Raw genomic sequence first — 12,093 nt, 5'->3', positions numbered from 1 at the left:
ACTATTTTACTTCCCACGGCACTCCCTTACAAATAATGTACCAAGTCTTTTTAAAACAACAAATGTAACAGCCTACAGGATTCTGTTACTTGTTTACCCTGGACCTGGGCTCAAGATGGCTTGAATCTATCTCCACCATTCAAGATCAGCCCTGATGAACAAATCCCTGGTGTGCCTAGAGGGAGGGAGGGTGGGGAAGAAGTCAGGGGAGGAGCAAATATGAGCCTCCCCACCCCCCCCACTCACACCTGGTGTGGAGCTTTGTCAATTACTCACTGAAGGAATGTAAAACTCTGTTCTTCCTACCGGATCCAAGCTAGCAGAGGCAGAAAGCAGCAGCAGCAGGACGTGCTGGGTTGATTCCAAGACACTGAAGAGTGTTGATAGCCCAGACAGCCTTCCCTGTTCTTCCTTGTGAACCCAGTCCTGTTCCTCTGAGCTTTGGGGTGTTCTGAGCCGGGACAAGAAGGCATCTGAAGAATGCTTTTTCTGATCCCCCATCTCTTCAGCCAGGTCTGTGCTCTCTTTCTCTCACCTCTCTGCTATGATGCACTTCAACCTACCCTTCACCCTCATCAGGTTTGTCGTTCCCAAATTTCCCCCTTCCATTTGTCACTCCTTTACTCTACAACTTACCATGGCTTGAAGAATCAGACCCAAATTCCTCAGATCCCCAATACACAGCCCCTACCCAACTTCCTCCAAACTCACCTCCCTCACCCCCACCCCATCCCACCTACTCCCACCCCAACCCCAGCACCCAACCCAGCTCTCCCTGCAGACTGAACTTCAGTGGCACTCCGAAGTTGGAAAGAAATGTTCCTTCACTAAAATAGAATAGTGGAAGCTTGTCCAAATTATGCTCAAAGATACAATTTTCTCAATGTTAAGTTTTTCCCATCAATTTTTGTTAAACCTTTGGCACTCACAGCTCTGCCTATCTCTAGTGAGAGCCCACAGATGGCAAGGCGAAGGAACAAGTCCCGTGTGAATAATCATGGAAAAGCCTCAGGAGCAGCCCATCACGTGTCCTTCAACAGCTTGTTTATTTCACAGACACGTGCTCATGGTTGTGATTTTATATGCACACATAAAATAAATTCCCATTTTCTACTAATAAAATTGTTTTGGTTCATACGATAGAAGTATATACCACATGCTTTTCTGGTAGTCTTTTTTTTTTTTTTTTTTTAGAAAAAAAAACTCAGGCTGGGCGAGGTGGCTCACACATGTAATCCCAGCACTTTGGGAGGCCAAGGCGGGTGGATCACGAGGTCAGGAGATCGAGACCATCCTGGCTAACACGGTGAAACCCTGTCTCTACTAAAAAAAAAAAAAAATACAAAAAAATTAGCCGGGCGTGGTGGCGGGCACCTGTAGTCCCAGCTACTCCAGAGTCTGAGGCAGGAGAATGGCGTGAACCTGGGAGGCGGAGCTTGCAGTGAGCCAAGATTGTGCCACTGCACTCCAGCCTGGGCAACAGTGCGAGACTGAGGCTCAAAAAAAAAAAAAAAAAAAAGTCATAATGTTCTACTAAGAAAATTGTGGTTGCTGAGAGCCAGGACATCTCAGTGACTTTACAAAGTATTGCCTCAGACACACTCTTCTTCTTCCAACATATCAGACTCATACACACTTATGCCTTCATCATACCGTTCTTCTTATGATCTCCATGACCCCTTTTCTGCCAAAGAATACTTGGGCATTCTGCAAGGTCCCATCCTCCATGAAGGCTTTCTGAACTCTGTCCTGAGATCTAACAGAATCCCTTTCGTTTCTTCGGAAATCAGTGAGGAAGAGAGAAACGCTAGACATCAGAGAAAAGTAGTAAAGAAGAAAACACTAAGTGAAATCTACAAAGGAGGAAATATCACATTGAGAAGGAAGATGTGGGAACTATTGCATTTACCCCAGAGAACAGCGTTGTGGATCTTACTGAAAAGGTCACTGGTGGTCATGAAAGGTGAGCTCCTAGCGACAAGATTCATACAGAAAAATTGGGAGAGAGCACAATGTATTACATTTCTACTCTATTCCAGATACTCTGCTAGATGCTTTTCAAAATATTCTATTTATGCCTTTTGGAAACTTTAAGGTTTGCATTATTATCCCTGTTTTACAAATGATAAAACTGAGGCTCAGAGAGATAAAATTATTTGCTCAAATTCATCCACTTTGCAAGATGGAAACCCATTTCCACTGCCCACATCTACCTGGCACTGGACATCCTCACATACTTTATCTCATTGAACAGTCAAACAGCCTTATAAGACAGGAGTTATTATTCCCATTTTTCAGATAGGAGACTGATATGCAGAGAAATGAAACAGCCTGAACCAACAGTCCCCTAGTCAGTGATGACAGAGTTGAGATAGGATATGGGGCTTTGGCTCCAAGTTCATGCTCTTTTCACCATACCCCAGCTGCCACAAGGAAGCACAGGTATAATTTAGTAGCTTTGAGAGAAAATATTACATCTGGGAAGCAGGGGGAGGTGGTTTAAGCCACTGAAGATCTTTGGATAAATAAAGAGCTTCTTTCAGACAAGAGTCTATAGAGCTATTACCATATTACCATATGGATTACCTAGTTACCATTTACATTTACAAGGTGTACACATAGTTGTAAATGAATGCTACTCGCATTCCAGTCAGGAATGTGTGGGCTGGAATGGGTAAAACATGGATCCTGTAATGAAAAATTGCATCTTGTCATCGAAAGCAGTTTAACTAATAGGGAGGAAGGGGAAGTCCATATTTAGCTGGTATATTCCCCTGTGATGGAGACAGACCCTGTTGGAGCAGGCCCTAAGGTCAGCTCACAGGTTCGAGACGAACATTCCTAGGTGGGAAGATCTAGATGAAACCCAGATAAATATACAAAGCAATTAGGTTATGGAGCAAGGGGCAAGAAGAGTGAGGAAAGATTTCAAAGGTAGTTCAAGTCAAAGGTATACAAAATTCTCCCAACCAGGATGCTACTTGATGAAGAAAATTCCTTGATGGTCAGGCAGAAAGGAAAGCCCTGGAATGTTGATTTTTCTTGGCTGCCTAAAGACCCTCCAGATGCATGGAATTGTATCCCAGGGAAACTGGCAACAATGGTGAGGACAAGGAACACCAGGGGTAAGTGAGACACTCTTTTTCAGGGGGGACCCTGAAGGCTCCCAATCTTCCCAGACCAGAGGAGAAGTGGAAAGTGGTTCTTCCAACCTGATCACTATTGCCCAGCTCTAGGGACACCTGTCGGGGAGGGAAAGGGACCTAGGTGGAATGAGTCAATGAGGAGGTAGAAGTCCTCCTTCTGAACAAGACTTAAATAAGGACATGCAAATGGGAGACTTGGGAATTTGGGTGCAATATGAACTCCTTCTGGGTTGCTAAATGCTAAGATGAGGCCCTAGGGTCCCACTGAGCTTCATGCCATTCCTAATCTGACCAAAATGAAATTCGGTGTCCCAGGGTCCAGGTACTGCTGCTAAGGAAATGCGGTGCTTCCCTCCACACACACTGAGCTATTGCAGAGGCCAGGTTACCAGTTCCTCGTTCTTCTCCCACCATGTGAGCAAGGCAGAAGCTGCGCACCTGTAAAACTTAAGTCCACAAAGAGAAGGTAACCCAGCCACCCCTTTCTCAGGCACAGTGTTTTGCTGTGCGGTAGAAATCACATGTTCATTCACATTTTCATTCATCCTTTAGTGACCACCTCCTAAGTGCCAGGTGCTGTGGTTGGGGCTGAAGGATTCGGACAAGAGTCTGAGAGGTTCCCTGTAAGAGGAATTTGTGTCACAGGAAATACAGATGCATAAATAATGTGATCTGTGCTTTAATTGGAGACATCACAAACGCTGTGATGTTTGAAGAGGTTTTCATCTTTTGGTTGATTGAGTTTTTGTTTGGTTGGTTGCTTGGGTATTTGTTTGTTTGTTTTTTGAGTCCGGGTCTTGCTCTGTCGTCCAGGGTGGAGTGCAGTGGTGCATAATCTCAGCTTACTGCAGCCACCACTTCCTTAGATCAAGTGATCCTCCCACCTCAGCCCCCCTAAGTAGCTGGGACTACAGGCACGCACCACCAAACCTAGCTAATTTTTGCATTTTTTTTTTTTTGTAGAGATGAAGTGTCACCATATTGCTCAGGCTGGTATTGAACTCCTGGGCTCAAGGTCTTCCAGAGTGCTGGGATTACAGGTGTGAGCCACCACGCTCAGCCTGGTTGATTGTTTTTAAGTACCTAAGAGATGTATTCAATGATTCCAAAATGCGAATTGTCACCCCTCTAATGATTATCTAAGACCCTTGATGTCCTGTCCCTAAAATACCCATTCTAGCCCTTTCCCAGTCATATCTCCCCCCGACCTAACATTCTACAGTTTAGACACACATGAGGAATCGACAGTCCCTAGATGTGCCAGCTATTGCCAAGCCCCCATATGTTTGGGTGTGCTGTTCCCTCTGCCTGGAAAGCTACTTGCTCTGCAAAGCAAAGCTGAGTAATTAATCATTCAAGGGCTGTCCCCAATGTCAACCCTCTCTAAAGCCTTCCTTGACCCTCACAGGAAGTACTCACTGCTCCTTCATTTGTACTCTCAGAACCCATTTACAGGGCTCTATTAAGACACCTGTAAATATTGTACAATAGCTATTTGTTCCTGTGCCCTTCTTCCACCTCCCACTAGACTGTGACCTTTTCTCAGACAAGTCCTAAGCTGAGGACACCAGCAACTCAACAAATGCTTCTAGAAGTGAAAATGAAATTTACTGCTGTGCAAACTCCTGTGTCTTACCTTAATAAGAACCCATTAAAGGTGATTGCCCAGGCCAGGCGCTGTGGCTCATGCCTGTAATCCTAGCACTTTGGGAGGCCAAGGCAGGTGGATCACCTGAGGTCAGGAGTTCAAGACCAGCCTGGCCAACATTGTGAAACCCTGTCTCCACTAAAGATACAAAAACGAGCACGGCGTGGTGGCGGGCACCTGTAATCCCAGCTACTCGGGAGGCTGAGGCAGGAGAATTGCTTGAATCCGGGAGACAGAGGTTGCAGTGAGCCATGATCGCACCATTGCACCCCAGCCCAGATGACAATGTGAGACTCCATCTCAAAAAAAAAAAAGTGATTGCCCAGCCTTATCTGATAGAAGGAAGGACCAGCCACTTTCCATGGTCAGATACGCTCACCCACTTTTTGCTGGGACTCTATAGTGTCACGGGCTGGGGTGGAGGGGACCTAAGGTTAGAAATACAGTATAATAAAATTTATATTTTTAAAAGGCTGTAACACATAGATATAGTTGTCTGGGCAATAGAAAACGGAATGATACACAAGAAACTGTTAATCATGCATGAAAATGGATACAGGCTAGGAGGTTATATACAGGCTTTGATTTTTCATTCTACACCTTTCTGTGCTGTTGAAATTTTTGTCATAGATCTCTGTCACTTTTCGAAGAAATAAGAGATTAAAACAATTCCTGTGACTGCATCTTAAGTGAACCAACTAAAATTAGGTTGATGTTTACCAAAAGATGTGCTAGAGTCTCACTACAATGTTCATAGCAGCATCATTAAAAATAGCTAAAACTGGAAACTGCCCAAATGTTCACTAACAGTAACATGAGTAAATGAGTTGTAATATACTCATACAATGGAATACTATACAGCAATGAGAATGAATGAAATATAACTACATACTACAAAATGAATGCATATCCCAAACAAATGTTGAAGAAAAGAAGCCAGATACCACATTATACATGGTATGATTCCATGTATATAAAGTACAAAAACAGGCAAAACTGAACAGTGATGTCAGAAGCCAAGATGGTGGCTACCCTCGTGGGGAAGCGGATTTAACAACTGGTAAGGGCTATGAAGGCGGCTTTTGGTGGGATGAGGAAGGGAGCCGGGAGTGTTCTGTTTCTTAATATTGGTATTGAATGCACAGAGGTGCTTACTTTGTGAAAACTCATAGAGTTATATATTTATGATTTGTGTATTTTCTTGTATGTATGTTATACTTCAATTAAAAAGTAAACAAACATGCAAAACAGGCCCAGATTGAGACACCTGAACATTCCCTTACATCAAGCTGATAATCCCTCTTGAGAGTTGGATGCCGATCTTCCAGCCTCCTAGAAATAAATACAGGTCAGCGTGGAGATGGGAGTGAAACTGTGCCCCCTGATCATTTCATGAGCGCTAGTGTCTTGTACCCAAGTAGAGCCTCAGGGCAGGAAGGAACAGACAGAACCTGGATGCCTTCAGGGCTCTCCTGGGATGGGATGCTGTTCTCATATTTTAAATCTTTAGGCATATAGCTTGGCCTCTTGTTAGGAGAGAAGGCAGAGAAGGGAGAGGAGCGGGGATGAGAAGAGGTTTTCAGATGGGTCTGGTTTAAATTGAGGCTGCCTCCTGCCCCAGAGCCAAGAGGCAAGCAAGACAGAATATTAGCAAGAAACATGATGGGGAGAGGAGGGAAGAGGATGTGTACTTCCTTTTAAAAACTCACTGTGGTTATTTGGTTTGACATGGCCATGAGTGGGAAGATGCCTCAGGCTAAAAGGGCAGACTGGACCCTGCATTTGAAGCCAAGCGATCAAATCCACTGACAGGACATTTGTTCTGGGGGCTCAATTGTCAGTTGGCCATGGTTGATCTTCCCTTTGTCCAACTCAAAATAAATACAGCCCACTCCACAGGCCCAGCAGAGCCTCAGCGGAGGTGGGCGTCTATAGACCAAGCCAAGAGCTGAAAGAACCGCCCGCCTTACCACCCGCTCTCCAGCTGCCACGTTGAAGCAGGCCTATGAAGAAGCCCCGCTCCAGCCCTGCCAGCCCCTTAGTCTCTTTCAGTGGAGCTGCGGGAGAGGCTGAAGCAAGGCCTTTCGTAGCTCGAGACGGGCAAGTTCTGAGTCAGCCTGCTCCTGCTATAGGAGCTGAAGTCCAAGGAGGGCACAGAAGGGGTTAACCCCTGGTCACATAAAACTCACCACCACGGGCATAAAAGGAAGCAAAAAGAGGACTCTGAGCAGTCAAAATAGATTTTGCCAAGTCTACACATCCAAGTTTGTCCACTTCCTCATTGGAGGGGATGCTTTTGCTGCTACTCAGAACCTCTGGGCTCTTTCTCTATGCCCATTGCAAACACACTTGGTTTGCTGGTTTCCACGCCTATGGCAGATCAGAGGCAGAAAATTACAACAGATGTGAGGGGCTAGAGAAGCATGTGCTGAATGCATCGTGATGTTCTGATTAACAACCTGACATTGAAAAGGGGGCAGGAAAACTCGGAAGATCCAACACAGGATCCACCAAAAGTCCAGTAGCCCGAGGCTCTTTCATGGGGGACAGGCAGTCCCCCAGATTTCTCAGGGGTAGGGAAGGATGCAGGCGTGTGCCTGGCTCTAGGAGCTCTTCCCTGCATGGTGAGACGAAAGGACTCAGGAGGCTTGGGAGAGATTGCAGGGTCGCATGGCTGCTGTGCAGATTCTGCTGCAGAGCTGGACTCAGTTTTGAAGTCAAGGAGAAGCCATGGGAAGTTTCCTAAGATTTCCATCTTCTTTCTTTTTTTTTTTTTTTTTTTTTTGAGATAGAGTCTCGATCTGTCTCCCAGGCTGGAGTGCAGTGGTGTGATCTCGGCTCACTGCAACCTCCACCTCCCAGGTTCAAGTGATTCTCCTGCCTCAGCCTCCTGAGTAGCGGGATTACAGGCACACGCCATCATGTCTGGCCAATTTTTGTATTTTTAGTAGAGATGGGGTTCACCATGTTGGCCAGGCTGGTCTCAGACTCCTGACCTCAAGTGATCGGCCTGCCTCAGCCTTCCAAAGTGCTGGGATTACAGGCGTGAGCCAACACGCCAGGCTAGTTGTTTCTTTTTAAAGTTGTGGGCTTAAGAAATAAACCTGTCAGCCATCAGAAATCTAAATAGGACATGCTCTTCCAGGTTTTCTTGATAGTGGCTGTTTCATAAGAATTGAAAGTCAGAAGGAGACAGGAGAAAGGATGTCTTCGAGCTCAGTCAAGAACCAGGAGAGGAATAAGGTCCCCCAGACTGGCTGGATCAGAGGCTCAAGAACATGCATTCTGTGTTCTGTCAGAGATCTGACTTGCTCCTTTCTAACTGAGGAAACTCAGACATGGTTTTAAACCTCTCACTTTGAAACTCAGTTTTCATATCAGCAAATTGGGTATTATTACCACTTCTAAGAGAGATTGGGCGTATTAAATGAAACACTGTAGTATGTAAAGTGTCTAGCACAGAGCCTGGCATATTGGAGATGCTCAGTAAACATCATTTCCCTTCTCTTTCTAAAGTGGCTTTCATGAAGACAAATTCTTGCCAGCCCAGGACAATAATTCAGAAGTCTGGCTGGAGTTGCTTAAGCAGGTTCCTAAGGAAGCACAGCAGCTCTCATTGGCATGGCAAGCAAGCAGCCAAAGCCCTGAGAACAAGGTGAGGGGCAAGATGACAAAGTGAGAGATTGCAGGCACTAAGGCAACAGAGCAGAGTGAGTAAGAGCAAGGACTCTGTTCAAGATCTACATTAGGTGCCTGACTCCAACTCTTACTAGCTGTGTGACCTTAGGCAAGTTACCTAACCTGTCTGTGTCTCACTTTCCTCATCTATGAAATGAGGAGAATAATGATATCTGTATCACAGGGTTATTAGGATGATCAAGTGGGTTAATATAAGCAAAGCCCCTAAACAGAGTCTAGCACAGGGAAGTGTTCTTACAGTGCTGGCCGCTGTCATTAAGCACACACAGCTTCCACATGGTAGCAGAGTGGCTCCTGGGCAGGCCCTAGGGGAGCAGGCTCTGTTGCTTGGGCACACTCCCTTTTTTACTATGTGCTAGCTATGTGGCCTGGAGCAATAGATTGAACCTTTCTGTACCTAAGCTTTCTCATCTATGAAAAGTGGAGATAATGATAATAGTACCTCCCTCAGAGGGCTGTTGTTGGGACTAACTGTGCCAAGTCATGTGGAGTGTTTAGCAAAGTGTCTGGCTCATATTAAGTACTCAGTAAATGTCAGCTTTTACTATTCCCCGGCTGGAAGGAACCCTAAAAACAATATGCCCCCTATTTTTTAAATAGACATTGAAGCTAACAGATGTTCTTTTCTCCCTTAAGTTTTTAGGGCCTTTATTTCTGAATTTTAGAAAGGAAGATAGGATTCTTTATCTCTCCCTTAAATAAAAACACATTTCAGTACCTTTTTTTTTTTTTTTTTTTTGAAACGAAATCTCACTCTGTCTCCCAGGCTGGAGTGCAGTGGCATGACCTCAGCTCACTGCGACCTCCATCTCCCAAGTTCAAGTGATTCTTCTGCCTCAGTCTTCCAAGTAGCTGGGATTACAGACATGCACCACCACGCCCAGCCAATTTTTGTATTTTTAGTAGAGACAGGGTTTCACCATGTTGGCCAGGCTGGTCTCGAAATCCTGACCTCAGGTGATCCACCTACTTGGGCCTCCCAAAGTGCTGGGATTACAGGTGTGAGTCACCACGCGTGGCCAACATTTCAGTACCTTTTTGACCCTTTCCTCAAATCCCTTCCTTCCCCCCCATACAAGAATAGAAAAGGACTCCAGGAGCACTGTAGCCCACATCCCAAACCCTAGGCAGGCCTACACTCACCCCGGCATTTCTAACAGAGAAAGAGAAGGCATTTTCCCAGTATGAGAGACCAGGATCATGATGCTTCCATATTTCCCACAATCATTTTGGTGATCAGCTCAAGACAGGGTTGCCTGCCTTATACGGTAACTTGCTTTTGGCATTTTAGGGGAAAATTCTAAAAGCAGTTCTCTAAAGGGTAACAGTTCTCAGGCTTGGGGCAAGGTACTTTCTTTTCTATTCGTCTACACTGTTCCCCTCTAGACACACCGCAAATTGAGTTTAAAGAACAAGGGTCTAGTTATCGTGCTGTGATTGAGTTTTGCTACTGCCAGAGGACAAAGGCTAGATTGACATTAGATGAATGTGCCAGAGGACTGGTCTCTCTTTTTGTTTTCTTTTCCAATCCTGTTTCTCTCCTGGAGGAGAGGGAATGATAATTAAAACACATGCTTGTTCGACAAAACCTCCCATGTAAGCAATGTTCCTAGGAGGGAAGACTCAATGTAATAGACAAAGAACTTCTAAATACTACCTTTAACTCTTATAAAGGCAAAGATAACAAAAGAAGAGGAGCCGGGGAGGTAAATCATAAAGAGAAGAAGGAAGAAGAGTGGAGAGAAGATATCAGTAAATATTTAAAAATGAGGAGCCCACCCTGGGCCCAGGAGCTGGCTCAGGTCATCGCAGGCTGTACTCTGACTTTTAATGCTGCAGCCAAGATGGCTGTGCCAAGAGCTGTACCCCTTGTCCAGCACAAACCTCCAAATTCCCAGAATCAGAGACTCTGAGAGATGGAACAATCCTCAGAGTTCTTCTATCCTGGAAAATGCATTAGTCCCTCTACCCTATCCCTAAATCTTTCTGCATAAATGCCTCCTGTGATGGAAGACTCAGGGCCAGATACAATCTTCCTTTGCTGGACCACTCCAAACATCCCAGAGTCCTTCCTAACCCTATTCGGAGCTAAAATCTGCCTCCTTTGACTTTGGCCAGCTCTGTCCTTTACCACTTTGGGTTGAAATGATGTTTCCCGGTAGTCGCTGAACAAGAGAGGCAGATGCTAGGTCTCCCATATATGGGCTCTGGGATGTGACCACCTTGGCTCCTATCCAAGTTCAGCAACTGACTTTCAGGCTCTGTGACCACTGGCAAACTACTTAATCTCTGTGTCTCAGTTTCTCAACTATATATTATAGAATGGAGATATTAATACCCTGACCACTTTGGTACTATTATTATGAGGATTAAATGAGATAATCTGTGAAGAATTATATATGGCATGAACAAGTCATATATAAAGTGCTGAGTAAACTTCAGATACTGAAGTTACACAGCAGACTGTGGGCTCCTCCAACGCAAAGACTGGGTCTTATTCATCCCTGCAACTTTTTTGCCTAGCACGAAGTCTGGCTGAATATTTGGTACAAAATACATGTTTACTGGATAACTAAATAATCGCAATAATTAATTGGCAATTATTCTGGTGTAATCCCCTGCACATGATCACGTGTTCAAGACAAGCATTTTTGAAAAAAAATCTATCGCCCAATCCTCCCCTGCCCCCACCTGAGCCACTATTTGTTACTACTCAACCCAGAACTATCCTCCTTCTGTTTTCAAAGTGGAATGGAGAGACTTGGCTTGAGGCAAAGGTCACAAGAGCCAAACTCCAGGCATCAGGTCCAACCCTGTGAGGAAGTTGCTGTGAAGCGTGCGGCACTGTTTTCCTGTAGCCAAAGTTATAAAGTGTGATTGATGTGTTACGGTTTAGATGGTGAGGATATGTGGTTCTGTGGGCTGTAAGCCTTCCGGAGGGCTGGGGCCTGAGAGACTTAAGGGAAGAGGAGTAAGAAAGCTCCTTTGGAAAAATGAGTTTAGAGAGCAGGATGTCATGGGATGGGATGGGGAGGAGCGGGAGTGGGGGTAGACAAAATTGGGGAGGAGGAGGATCTGGGAGCTTACCTGGGCCCTTCATCTAGCTAGGGAGATAGAGCTCTCAGGAATGTCAGCAATAAGCTCAGAGCACAACTGTACTAGTGTAAGATCTCCAGCCACCAAACAGAAACGGTACCACCTGGAGAAAGAAAAAGGGCACTAAGGGAAAACTGGAGTCGGAAGCAAAATGTTCTACCAGGAAACTAGATCTCAAGGAACTGCTTGTTACATGTTCAGAGCACTTTCCATCCATCAACTCATGCCCATTTCTGTCTTCCAAAGTCAACAGCTCCAGCGTGCCTGGTCAGTGCTGAGCCCAGGACTCAATACGGGTGCTGCAGGTTGCTTAGGGGCACGCCAACATTTCAAGGGCTATAAACGACAGACCAAGTGTCCGCTCTGTTTAAGAGACACAAGTGGAGATAGGAAAGAAGGTAGGCAACCTTTGACTTAAGTGTGGGGGTGGCAGGGGCAGGAACTGCCCCAGAGTTGGCCACCGTGGGACCCCCATTGCTAGGGGCTCTCTCCTGTCACTTAGCA

The sequence above is a fragment of the Gorilla gorilla genome, chromosome 2 (genome assembly GCF_029281585.2).
Source record: "Gorilla gorilla gorilla isolate KB3781 chromosome 2, NHGRI_mGorGor1-v2.1_pri, whole genome shotgun sequence".
In the NCBI taxonomy this organism is placed as follows: domain Eukaryota; kingdom Metazoa; phylum Chordata; class Mammalia; order Primates; family Hominidae; genus Gorilla; species Gorilla gorilla.
The sequence above is the reverse complement of the archived record's forward strand: the minus strand, read 5'-3'. Positions refer to the sequence as shown.